The 13,320-nt window shown below is 44.5% G+C and overlaps 1 pseudogene; it reads left to right on the top strand.

Annotated features, from left to right (window-relative positions):
- The window catches only part of LOC103637231 (uncharacterized), a 31,728-nt pseudogene extending 22,595 nt beyond the window's left edge, over positions 1-9,133 (top strand).
- Positions 9,134-13,320: the final 4,187 nt, after the last annotated feature.

Here is a 13,320-nt window from a genome sequence, read left to right as displayed (position 1 = left end):
GCGGGAGGGAATCATTGGGTGTTGGATAGTGGATGTACTCAACACATGACCGGGGATATGAAGATGTTTACCCAAATGAGTGATGAAGATTGCTCAAATTATGATAGTATCACATTTGGAGATAATCGTAAAGGAAAGGTTAAAGGTTTGGGTAAAATTGCTATTTCAAATGATCATTCTATATCAAATGTGCTATTGGTTGAGTCTTTGAATTTTAATTTACTTTCCGTAGCTCAATTATGTGATTTAGGATTTTGTTGCAATTTCACGGTTGAAGATGTTATTATCTCTAGTGTTGATGGTAGCAATCTTAAATTTAAAGGTTTTAGACATGAAAATCTTTATCTTGTTGATTTCTCATCTAATGAGGCAAAGCTCACAACTTGCTTATTTTCAAAAGCTTCACTAGGTTGGTTATGGCATAGAAGACTTGGTCATGTTGGGATGAAGCAACTCAATCGGTTAACCAAGCATGACTTAGTTCGAGGCTTGAAAGATGTGAAGTTTGAAAAGAACAAATTGTGTAGCTCTTGTCAAGCCGGTAAGCAAGTGGCAAATACTCATCCAAATAAAAGTCAAATGTCCACTCATCGACCTTTGGAATTACTTCACATGGATTTATTTGGGCCCACATCTTTTGTAAGTATTGGTGGTAATTCTTATTGTCTTGTGATTGTGGATGACTATTCAAGATTTACTTGGGTTTATTTTCTACGAGACAAATCCAATGTGTTTGAAACATTCAAGTCATTTGCTATATTGGCTCAAAATCAATTTGATTTCGACATCAAAAAGGTTAGAAGTGATAATGGGTCGGAATTCAAAAATGCAAGGATTGATCAATATTGTGATGACAAGGGTATCAAACATGAATTCTCTTCCAAATATACCCCGGAACAAAACGGTATTGTTGAGAGAAAGAATAGAACTCTTATTGATATGGCAAGGTCTATGTTAGCGGAATATAATATATCGGATTCTTATTGGGCCGAGGCAATAAATACCGCTTGTCATTCATCAAATAGACTATATTGTCACAAACTCTTGAAGAAAACTCCATATGAATTGCTCATTGGTAGAAAGCCAAATATCTCATATTTTAGGGTATTTGGTTGCAAATGTTACATTTTGAGAAAGGGAAGCCGGCTTTCTAAATTTGAGAAGAAATGTGATGAGGGTTTTCTTCTTGGATATTCATCAAATAGTAAGGCTTATAGAGTCTTCAACAAATCTCATGGTATTATTGAGGAAGCATATGATGTTGAATTTGATGAAACAAATGGGTCTCAAGATGAGAGTGATAATCTCGATGATGTTGGGGGAACTCAATTGATAAATGCAATGAAAACAATGGCCATTGGTGAAATAAAACCTAAGGAAGATGATGATGAAGATAGTGTAGTTGCTATTCCTTCATCCTCAACTATAAATGAGGAAGATCACCAAAGCCAACAACTCGATGAAACCTTGGATACTCATGATCAAGGTACTTCAAGACCTACGGTTCCTCCTAATGCTTCAACAAGCAACTATCAAACGGTATCAAGAATTCATCATTCCATTGTGAAGGATCACCCGGTTGATCAAATTGTGGGTGATATTAGTAAGGGTGTTCAAACTCGCTCTCGCATAGCTTCATTTTGTGAACATTTCTCTTTTGTATCTTGTATGGAACCTAACCGTGTAGATGAAGCTCTACTTGATGTTGATTGGGTGAATGCAATGCATGAAGAATTAAATAACTTCGCTCGAAATGAAGTTTGGGAGCTTGTTGAGAGACCAAAGAACCACAATGTTATTGGTACAAAATGGGTGTTTCGCAACAAGCACAATGAAGATGGTGTGGTAGTAAGAAACAAGGCAAGATTAGTTGCACAAGGATATACTCAAATTGAAGGATTGGATTTTGGGGAGACATTTGCTCCCGTAGCAAGATTAGAAGCAATCCGGATTCTACTTGCTTATGCTTGTGCACACAATATCAAGCTCTACCAAATGGATGTAAAGAGTGCCTTTCTAAATGGTAAGATTAGTGAACTAGTGTATGTTGAACAACCTCCCGGTTTTGAGGACCCCAAAAGACCTAACCATGTGTTCAAGCTTTCTAAAGCTCTCTATGGGCTTAAGCAAGCTCCACGCGCTTGGTATGAAAGGCTTAGGGATTTCTTGCTTTCCAAAGACTTCAAAATTGGGAAGGTTGACACTACCCTATTCACTAAAAGAATTGGCAAAGATTTATTTGTTTGTCAAATCTACGTTGATGATATTATTTTTGGATCTACTAATGAATTATTTTGTGAGGAGTTCGGAAAAATGATGTCAAAGGAATTTGAAATGTCTATGATAGGAGAATTGAGCTTCTTTCTTGGGCTTCAAATCAAACAATTAAAAGATGGAATTTTTATAAGTCAATCAAAATATTTGAGGGACATGCTCAAGAAGTTTGGTTTAGAAAATGCTAAGCCTATCAAGACTCCAATGGCAACAAATGGTCATCTAGACTTAGATGAAGGAGGTACTATAGTTGATCAAAAACTTTATCGTTCAATAATTGGTAGTTTGCTTTATATTACCGCATCTAGGCCCGATGTTATGTTTAGTGTATGCATGTGTGCTCGATTTCAAGCTTCTCCTAGAGAGATTCACTTGAAGGCCGCTAAAAGAATTCTAAGATATTTGAAGTATACTCCCAATATTGGTCTATGGTATCCCAAAGGTGCTCAATTTGAATTAATTGGATATTCGGATTCGGACTATGCGGGGTGCAAAGTTGATAGAAAAAGCACCTCCGGTTGTTGTCAATTTCTTGGTAGATCTCTTGTTTCATGGTCTTCTAAGAAACAAAATTCGGTTGCTCTATCTACCGCCGAGGCGGAATATATATCGGCCGGAAATTGTTGTGCTCAACTATTATGGATGAAACAAACCTTATTGGACTATGGAATTATTTTCAAAAATGTGCCTCTCATGTGTGATAATGAGAGTGCGGTGAAATTGGCTACCAATCCGGTCCAACACTCAAGAACCAAGCATATTGATATACGGCATCACTTCTTAAGAGATCATGTTGGCAAGGAAGATATCTCTATTTATTCCATTGGCACCGATGATCAATTAGCAGACATTTTTACAAAACCTTTGGATGAAACAAGATTTTGTTCTCTAAGAAGTGAAATGAATGTGATCGATATCTCTAATGTGACTTGAAGTTGATCACACATGTGTCGCCTTGCATCTTGGGTCTGAGTATGCTTTTTATGCTATTTATTTGGTATTATTTGTGTATTTTTCATTTCTAATTGCTCTAAATAGTTTAATTCAAAAATCTTGCATTTCTCAATTACATCATAAGTATATGCATGCATACCAACTTTTGGATTGGTCAAAATGTCCATATATGAGCACCAATTCGGATTCGGAATTCAAAATCAGAAAGTGGACAGAAATTGGAAAAATGAGTATCAGGCCGCGGACCGTCCGCCCATGGACCGCGGACCGTCCGCAGCATCAGGAAATGGACAGTCCGAGCAGCCTCGCAGACCGTCTGAGATCATCAGGGCGCGGACCGTCCGCCGCCCCCGCGCGGACCGTCCGCGACAGGGCAGAAAAAGGGACAGAGCCCGCAGACTTGCCAGTTGTGCCCATTCGGTTGTTCTCTTTTGCTCTCCACTCGCAATATACTCTCTTGTGTCGAGTGTGCGCGGACCGTGAAGTGAAGTTGCGTGCGGACAGTCCGTCAGCTTGCAGCAACATTCCCTCAACATGTCTTCATCACGGTATCTTCAAATCTTGTGGATTTAATCAAATTTCATCAACTTTGAGATTATTTGGGTTTCTTCTCTGATCTGAAATTGAGCAGTGGGTTTCAAAATCTGATTGGTGGGATTGTTAGTTCTTCTCAATATCCATGCTATGCAAAATTTTCAACTTATTTGGCTGGGTATTATCTTCAAAAACATCAAATTGAACACCTGTGGCGGCTAGGGTTCTTGGAGTCGCCCCTGGTCGGTCGCGGACCGTCCGCCTGGTGGACGCGGACCGTCCGGGCCTCTGGCGCGGACCGTCCGGCCCCCTAGCGCGGACCGTCCGGCCCCCTAGCGCGGACCGTCCGGACCCTGGCAGAGTCTTACCATTCCATTCCTTTTTATAAGTGGCGATTGATATCAATTATTTATCTCTAGATGTCTGTCACCTTGTTGCAGTGGTTTTGGTGGTCTCCGCAAGAAACTTGCAGGTCGCTTTAAATCAAAGCGCCCTCGTGGCAATGATGATGATTATACACCGACCACTGATTCAGAGGCCCAATCCTCAGCTGGGGGCACTGAATCCATGGATGCTGAAGATTTTCTTCATGTTCATCCAGATTATCCCATTGATATCCAAGGATGGACTTATCCCAAGCGGCGATTTTCTATGGCTGAGTACTGTTCCAGACGGACTGTGAACCAGTATGCTCTGCCATCAGATACAAATATTCAGTTTTTCCACACTCAGCTGCAGTTTGATGTCTTTTGGGGCACCCTGGTGGATACCAACTTTCATAAGCATCAGGTGATTGATTGGTCCTTCTTGCTCAGTCAATCAGTCATGGAGGGTCTCATTCCCAAATTTGAAACATGTGGGTTATATCAGTTTATGGGGCAGCGCACTGATTTCAATGAAATGGCAGTTAAGCAATTCTTGGCTACCTCAGAGATTGATATTGCAGAAGAATCTATCACATGGATGACTGGCTTCAAGCGGTATTCTGCTTCTTTTGCTGACTTTGCCGCTGCCAACAGTCTGAACTATGGCACCATTTCTGCTGGGGTGGATCTTTATACTGAAGATAATTTTGAGGATTTTGTGCAGTTTTATGAGCCAGCCAGGCTCGGTATACCCAGGAGGTTTGGAGAAACAGCAGGACTCAGACATCATCCTGCTGTCATCAACAAGATTGCCAGAGTCACCATTCTTCCCAAGAGTGGTGATAAGAGCAAAATTCGAGATAAGTTCTGAAACATAATCCAGCACATCATGAATGGTGAAGTCATGAACATTGTTCTTTTCATGATGAGGCAACTTAATGATTTAAAGATGGACAAGAATCAAAACTTGGCTTATGCTCCCTACATTATGGCTCTCATAAAATCCAAGACAAGATTTGAGGGCCCATGTGAGATTGTTCACACTCCATTCAGGCCTTTTAAGAATGAGATAGGGTTCCTCACCAGGCCACTCACTCCATTCCCAGATGATGAGGAAGACCCTGGCTATGCGGGTGGAGCAGCTCCTAATGTTGAGGAACAGCAGATGCCTCCTCCTCCACCTCCTCCTCAGCCTCAGCACTATTGGGAGCCTGCTCCAGGATACTTTGATCCTTATTTTCACAATATGCAGCAAGGGCTGGAGACTCATATTGATGCTCGCTTTGATGGCCTGATGTCACATGTGGATCACCGCCTTGATGACATGCAGTCTCGCTTTGACAGCAACTGGGATGCGCTCAACTCTGAATTTTCTGACTTTCGTGATCAAATTCACACTAATGTCACTGATCCCATCATGTCAAGGCTGAATAATATGCAACAAAGTTTTCAAGATAACATGGGTGCTCTCTCCAGTCAGTTTGACAATCTTTCTACAACTGACAACCTGCATGATATAAGTCAGAGGCAGCAGCAGCTCCAGCAGGACTTTGGCCAGTTCTCCTCCCTGTTTGATACCTTCAGCACTCATTATTACAACATGCATCCTCCGCCGAGTGATCAGTAAGGCCTCTCCTTTGTGGCAATTGATGCCAAAGGGGGAGAGAAGAAGTGATGAGAAGTTGTCAGGCGTCTCCTTCAGGGGGAGTTGGTGGTTCTATGTGGACATTAAGATCATGCATATGCATTTTACTTTTTCATGCCGCTTTAGTTTATGTCTTATGCATTTGGAACTTGGTTTGATCTATTAACTCTATGTCGTATGTCTGTGGACTATTATCTGTAATATTCTGTGGGATGAACTATGTTTTAGTTCAAATTACTCTGTGTGTGGTTAATCGAGATGTGATTATAATTACTGCGCTCATTCTACGAATCATCTCTTGTATGCCTCGATAACCATGATTGTAGGAAAGTCTCCATCAAGTTCAAATATATTATGTGTGTTATATCTTCAACTTCAAATAATCCTGCACACACTTAGGGGGAGCCCTTCTTGCATACTGAGTTTTTTTTTTATTGGGATTTATCTATCTTTTGGACAGAACTTCAAATCAAGATAAGTCCTATGAAACTCATCTCCAAAATCTATCATATACCTTTGGTATGAGAGAGATTTGGAGAAACTAAACTTCTCTTTAATATACTATGTGGTGTTGTCATCAATTACCAAAAAGGGGGAGATTGTGAATCATCTAGGCCCCTTTGATAATGTTTTGGTAATTAATGACAACTACTTGTGGACTAACGATTCTTGGAGTAATAAGAATGCAGGGTTGGACCACATAGAAATGAAATGTTGAAGAGTCATACGCATTGGTTGTGGATCAGATGAAGGCAAAGGTATAATATAGGTTTTACTTTTGCCGGTCTTGAGGAGTTTAGAAAAGATACCTGACCGGATTAGTAGGCTAGATAGCCGTACTATTAAGAGGGGTCAATGACTTAGACCTGTGTAAAACTTAGTGCCTCATAGAGCATCAAGTAGTTGCATTTGCATGAGAACTAACAGCGCTTCTCATTTCGTAAGTTAAAAAGTTCATTCAAAAGCGTGTTTGAAACTTGAGAAGTCTTGGTCGCGCGGACTGTCCGGCCCTTGGGGGCGGACCGTCCGCGATCCTTCAGAGGGTCCGAGGTTTGACCATTTGTATTGACTCTATGCTCTTTTGCACTGCGGACCGTCCGGGCCTTAGGGCCGGACCGTCCGCAGTCCTGACCAGAGGAAGGTGGCTTCGGGTCAGTCCCTGAATTATAGCCGGACGGTCCGCCTGTGAGGCGCGGACGGTCCGCATGTGTCTAACTCGTTTTTGGACAGGGACTGTGTGTTTTTATTGATTTGTACTACGGACGGTCCGGGGGACCAGTCCGGACAGTACTGTCTCAAGTCGCGGACGGTCCGGGATTTATAGCCGGACGGTCCGCGTGTGTTAACTCCGTTTGATCCGAGGCTCGGGTGTTTGAAATTGCCAGGTCGCGGACGGTCCGGCCTTGATGGGCGGACTGTCCGGACCCACCTTTTTGAGTCTGCTCTGACATGTTTCAACGGTCATTATAGCCGTTATGGTGTACGGCGGACCGTCCGGCCCTAGGGCGCGGACGGTCCGCGTGTGCGCAGAACTGCCCCCTTTTGTGCATAACGGTTGGTATTAGATGGGGGACTATAAATAGAAGGGTAGCTCGTGTGTGAGACCTCTCTTGGCCATTCCTTGCATACATTGAGCTCACTTGTGATCCTCCAACTCACTCTCTCACACTCTTTGCTTGAGATTGCATTCTAGTGAGAGATTGAGGGTTTCTAGTGCATTTGCATCATTTGGTGATTCTTGAGGCACTAGGTGATACACCGAGCAAGCGTCGTTGGCTTGTTACTCTTGGAGGTTGCCGCCTCCTAGACGGCTCGGGTGATTGTCTCCGTCGAGCTCTCCAAGAAGATTGTGGAGAAGCCGCGGTGTTGATTGTGAGGGGTTCGCGCCTACCTCGCCGGAGCGGCAAAGGTGACATTAGTGGAATCGAGGTATTGAGTGATTTCTTGTCCACTTGGCTCAAAGATCAAGTCGTGTCTTGATAGAGGAGCAAGTGAGAGCTTGAAGTCCACCTCAACGTGGATTAGGGGTGATCGGCAAATCATCGATACCACGGGATAAATTTCGGTGTCTATTCCTTCTCGCATTTACTTATTGCCTCGCAATTGATTAGTGATTTGCATATTGTTCTTCAAGTATTCAATCTCCGTAGTTGTCTTTCATACATTGTTTACTTATTGACACTAGTAAATTTATTCCTCCTGTTGTATTGATTAAATTTACTTAGTATTGTTGTTTTTAGTCAAAACCGTCTATTCACCCCCCCTCTAGCCGGTGTCCTAGATCCTACAGGCGTCTAGACACGGGGCCCTGCTACATGGGCCTCTCCCTGCTCTGAGGCGGGAGTAGATCCGTGGTCTTCGCGGGGCCTTCGTTTTGTCTCGCTGGAGCAAAGGGGGCCGAACAGGCCTCCGTATGGACAGCGTCCTTGGTCTATCCGGTGGGTCCTGTGGATGCGGTCTTCATCCGTGCAACGCGCGAAGTAGATGTCGTTGAGCGAAGGGTGGCATGTTCACCTTCGCCCCAACACTATGCATTCTAGGTGCTTTCTCTGTTTATCATATGTATTTGTTCCTACATGTACCTAAAATCTTCTATTTATGCTCTATGTTTCTGTATGCAGGATAGGGCAAGGAGGCTCCTTTCTAAGCCTATTAAGTTTTTCAATGAAATGCAAGAGTTGTTTATTAACAACAGTGCTGATGGCTCTCTAGCCATGGAAGCTACAACTTGCATGAATGAAACTCATCCTGGAGATGACGGTGACTTCATTGATGTGTGCAGTGACTTCTCCAACTATCCTCAGCATGTGCATGATCTAGGTGATGATTCTGACACTTTACCATCTCCCAATCATCATCCATCTCAAAGTGTTGATCATAGCTCATCAAGCTCTGGACTGAAGCGCCCACAATGAGAGGGAGTACCAGCGAAGAGGAATGTGAAACCAAAGAGTCGCACAACAAAGATAGTAGATGAACTCAGTGCTACTTTGGTAGAACTTCGAAATGATCTCAAGAAGCCATCACCTCCAGTGCCTATGCCTTTTGTTAACCCTGATGCAATATTGTGGCAAAGGCTTGAGAATATGACAATTACTACTGATCAAAAGTTAATGGTAGGAACGTATCTAGCACACAAAGATCAAAAGGGTATGCGTGGTTTCTTATCTGCTGCATCAGACATAACATTTGAGTCGTGGGTACTAAAGCATCTGAGTGATTTGGACCTGTGAATCGACTAGGTAATTTTTTGTTGTACTTTCTATCATTATAGCTCTATTGTTTATGCTTATAATAATTTGAGATAATTTTGCAATTGTAGCAGGATGATCCATGTAGGAGATGAATGGTGTGATAGTTGATTTTTTGCATTTCTTCTAGGTTGATGGGTGGCAACTGATGGATATGGTTGGTGGTTGTGTCTGCTATTACATTGCTCTTTTTGTTGATTTTTAACTTTGAGGGTACCAATGAGCATAGTGCATAGCACCAGTACCTTTTACAATTATGGAATCTCTGCAAAGCAAGGAAGGCATTGGACTGTAATAATTTTTGCTCCAATTCTGCATTGCAAATGTTCTAGTAGTGTCAGATTTTTCTATAATGCTTCTAGTGAAAAATGAGACCCTTTGGAGACAGTTTTTAAATTTTGTGTGCTGTTAGCCTAAATTTTGTGTGTTGTTTCATAAGCTCGGTGCTTCTATGACTGGTACTCTTTTCGCTGCCTTTCTAACAGAGTACATGTGATAGCATAGTGCTTATGGTTGTGATAGTATAGTGCTCATGTGATTGCTCATGTAACACAACAACACCTCTGGCCACTTTCTGGCATGACCTGCACCCACAAGGAGAACGTCTCACACTGTTTATGAATTGTCAGTTCTATTAAAAAAGCGTGGCACAAATTGAGTTAAGCGATAAACCAAATAGTAGCCACACATTTAATGGTGTGCCTAACCTTAGGTGTGGTAGTAATCCAAACAACTGCCACACATTTATAGGTGTGCCTAACCTTAGACGTGGAGATAAACCAAACAAAGGTCTAATCTTAGGCGTCTAAGGCACACCACAGATGTGGCAAAGGTGCTAACCTTAGTCGTGGCAGTGTGGCACATTAGGCATGCAACCAAACATAGATCTCTATTGTTTTCTTTTGTGTGTGGCAACCGTTAGATTCAGATCTCTATTGAAATCGTATGGTCATACTCATAGATACTTGCAGGAACGCAGAAACCCCATCCCTCAGGCCCTCCTCCTCGACTACCCAACGACGTCGCCGCTCCTCCTTGTTCCCCGCCTTCCCAGGGCTTCGCCACCTCCTCTGCCTTCACTATAGATGGCCAATAAGCACGAGGCCCGCGAGCCCGGCATGAAGCCTGCTGTTTTGGTCTGGTCCGAGCCCGGCACGACCGAGTTCTATGCGGGCCCGGGCCGGTCCGACACGAATAAGCGGACCGAGCTCGGACAGGAAACTAGGTATGGTGGGTTAGCCCGGCACGACCCGTTTTTTACCTCTAAGCCCGTTAAGCCCGCTTTTTTGCACTAAAACGTGCTTACCGGCCCGCTTAGCCCGCTTTTTTCTGCTAAAGGCCCGCTGCGGGCCGGGCTCGGACAGAAAATCGAGCTCGTGGGCTTAGACGACCCGGCCCGATTTTCTAACCGTGCCTGGCGGGCTGGGACCAAAACGGGTTGGGCTTCACCAGGCCTGGGCCGGGCCGGGCTGGGCGGGCCATTTGGCCATGTCTAGCCTTCACGTCGCCCCGAGTCGGACGCCGCTCCTCTGAGAGCACCTAGAGGGGGGGTGAATAGGTGATCCTGTAAAAACTTGAAACTTAAAGCCACAAAACTTGATTAGGAGTTAGCACAATAAAATCAAGTGGTTAAGGAGAGCTCTTGTGAAGCACAATAGACACAGTAAGAACAAGCACAAGAGACATGAGGATTTATCCCGTGGTTCGGCCAAGTACAACACTTGCCTACTCCACGTTGTGGCGTCCCAATGGACGAGAGTTGCACTCAACTCCTCTCAAGTGATCCAATGATCAACTTGAATACCACGGTGTTCTTCTTTTCTTTACTCTTTCCCGTTTGCGAGGAATCTCCACAACTTGGAGTCTCTCGTCCTTACAATGAGAATCAAAGTGAAAGCACTAGAGTAAGGGAGGGAAGCAACACACACAAATCCACAGCAAATACGCACACACACGGCCAAAACTCGAGCTCAAATGAATATCACAAAGTTCTCACTAGAATGGAGCTCGAACCACTAAGAATGTCAAACAAGTGCACAAAGATGGAGTGTGAATGATCAAGGATGCTCAAAGTGTGCTTAGTTTTCTCCTCCATGCGCCTAGGGGTCCCTTTTAAAGCCCAAGGCAGCTAGGAGCCGTTGAGAGCAATCCAGGAAGGCAATTCTTGCCTTCTGTCGACTGGCGCACCGGACAGTCCGGTGTACCACCGGACACTGTCCGGTGCGGATTTCTTTCCTATTCTGGCGCAGCCGACCGTTGGAGACTTGGAGCCGTTGGCGCATCGGACAGTCCGGTGCCCCCATCCGACCGTTGGCTCGGCCACGCGTCACGCGCAGATTGCGCGGCCGACCGTTGGCGTGCCCGACCGTTGACTCACCGGACAGTCCGGTGCCTCACCGGACAGTCCGATGAATTATAGCCGTACGCTGTTGACTTGGTTCCCGAGAGCGGCGACTTCACCGCAGCCGACTCACCGGACACTGTCCGGTGCACCACCGGACAGTCCCGTGATTTATAGCCGTACGCCGCCGTCGAGACCCGAGAGCAGCCATTTGATCAGACGCCAGCCTGGCGCACCGGACACTGTCCGGTGCACCACCGGATAGTCCGGTGCATCCAGACTGAGCAAAGTCTTGGCTGCTCGAGCCAAGTCATTTTCAATTGTATTTTCCTTGATTCTAACACTTAGACAAATATGTTAGTACACAAACCAATGTACTAAGTCTAGAATCATACCTTTGTGTTGACTTTGCACTTCTTCCACCATTTGGCATAGTTTCACACTTAAATCATTTGTGTTGGCACTAGATCACCAAAATACTTAGAAATGGTCCAATGACACATTTCCCTTTCATCCTCCAGTCCCTCTAACGCGCCCAACCTCCTTGACATGGAGCGCGAGCGTGCCACCAGGCACGTCGATGTGGACGCCTTCCTCACCTGCCACCTCCCTTCGCGTCGACCCGACCGGCCGGACGAACTCGCAGGCCTTGAACTCCCAGTCACCGTAGACATCATGCGGCAGCATGCCAAGTTCTACTATGTTCGCTTTGTACTGATCCATAGGGATTGAGGGGGGTTAAATCCCCTACAAGTTAAAATCCTCTTTAATCTCTTCTAATCCACCTTAATCCTTATGGTTTTAGAATCAAACGAACATGGCCTTCATAGTTTCCCTCGTGCTCACCCTAGAGAACCTCGCCGCCTACCCTCTCGGCTCGTCAAGGCCATGGCGATCCCTGCCGATGCGGCAGCCCATCCATTCCACCCTAGGTTGGTCAAGGCCTCGAAGTTTAAAAGGCGAAAGGAGGTCAAGGCCAACCGTACGAAGAAGGCAGTCGCTGCCGCAGCTATTGACGAGGTCTCCCCGTTAGGCTATGCGCAGCGCATCCCGCCGCACGCCCTCTCCCCTTCGTTTAGCGTGTGCAGAGCAACGCTACATGCTGCAGCGCTCACCGCTACAACTGCTACAGTACAAGCGCGAGGCACAGTGACCCGCCAGATGTAGGGTAACGCCAACTGCTCCTCTTGCATGGTTTTGTCAACACGTGAGTATTTATTAGATAGAGAAAAATTGATAGTAAATGAAAAGTAGGTATAGGAAATGATATTTTATAGTTGTAGTGGGGTATAGGGGGAGAATATAGGGAGAACCGCTGCGGGAGATAAAAAAGTAGGGGACGAAATGTTGATGATGTGACGCAAAAAAGTGATATAGGGAGAAAAATTTAGGGGTAACCGTTGTAGACAGTCTTAGGTGTAGGCACTGTTGATGGCGATGCATCTGCATATGCAGTTTTACCGCATCCATCCTATGTTTTCGAGGCAGTAACTATGGTGCAAACACAAGTTTAGCACTTTTGCTAAGGCATCACCTGTGGCACAGATGCAGAAGCCAGCTAGCCACTGATACTGAAGGATCTGTGCCACCAATGCCAACCATTGCTGAAGCCAAAACCAGCTCAGGCTAATGCTGGGACGTGTGAGAAACTGAGAATAGGGTTCACGTGTGGTTTCAATAATGTGCTAAAGAATAGTGGACATGAGTATATCTGTTGTTTTGCTGGGGCAATGACATGTATGGATTACAGGTATTGGTAAATTTAGTTCTAAATTTGTGCTGGTAAATCTTTAGAAATGACAGTAGTGAGAGGTGTTTACCCTTATTAGAAAATTAGGTGTTTTTTAAATATCATCAGATGGATTTCACTATTTATTAAAAATAGTATGGTTGCTATACACTCATGTCCATATACATTGAGAAGATTTGTTGTGTGCCTGGTATATATATAGTTAC

Source organism: Zea mays, chromosome 8, assembly GCF_902167145.1.
Source record: "Zea mays cultivar B73 chromosome 8, Zm-B73-REFERENCE-NAM-5.0, whole genome shotgun sequence".
NCBI lineage: Eukaryota > Viridiplantae > Streptophyta > Magnoliopsida > Poales > Poaceae > Zea > Zea mays.
Note: the sequence above shows the minus strand (reverse complement) of the source record. Positions and strands in the feature narration are given on the sequence as shown.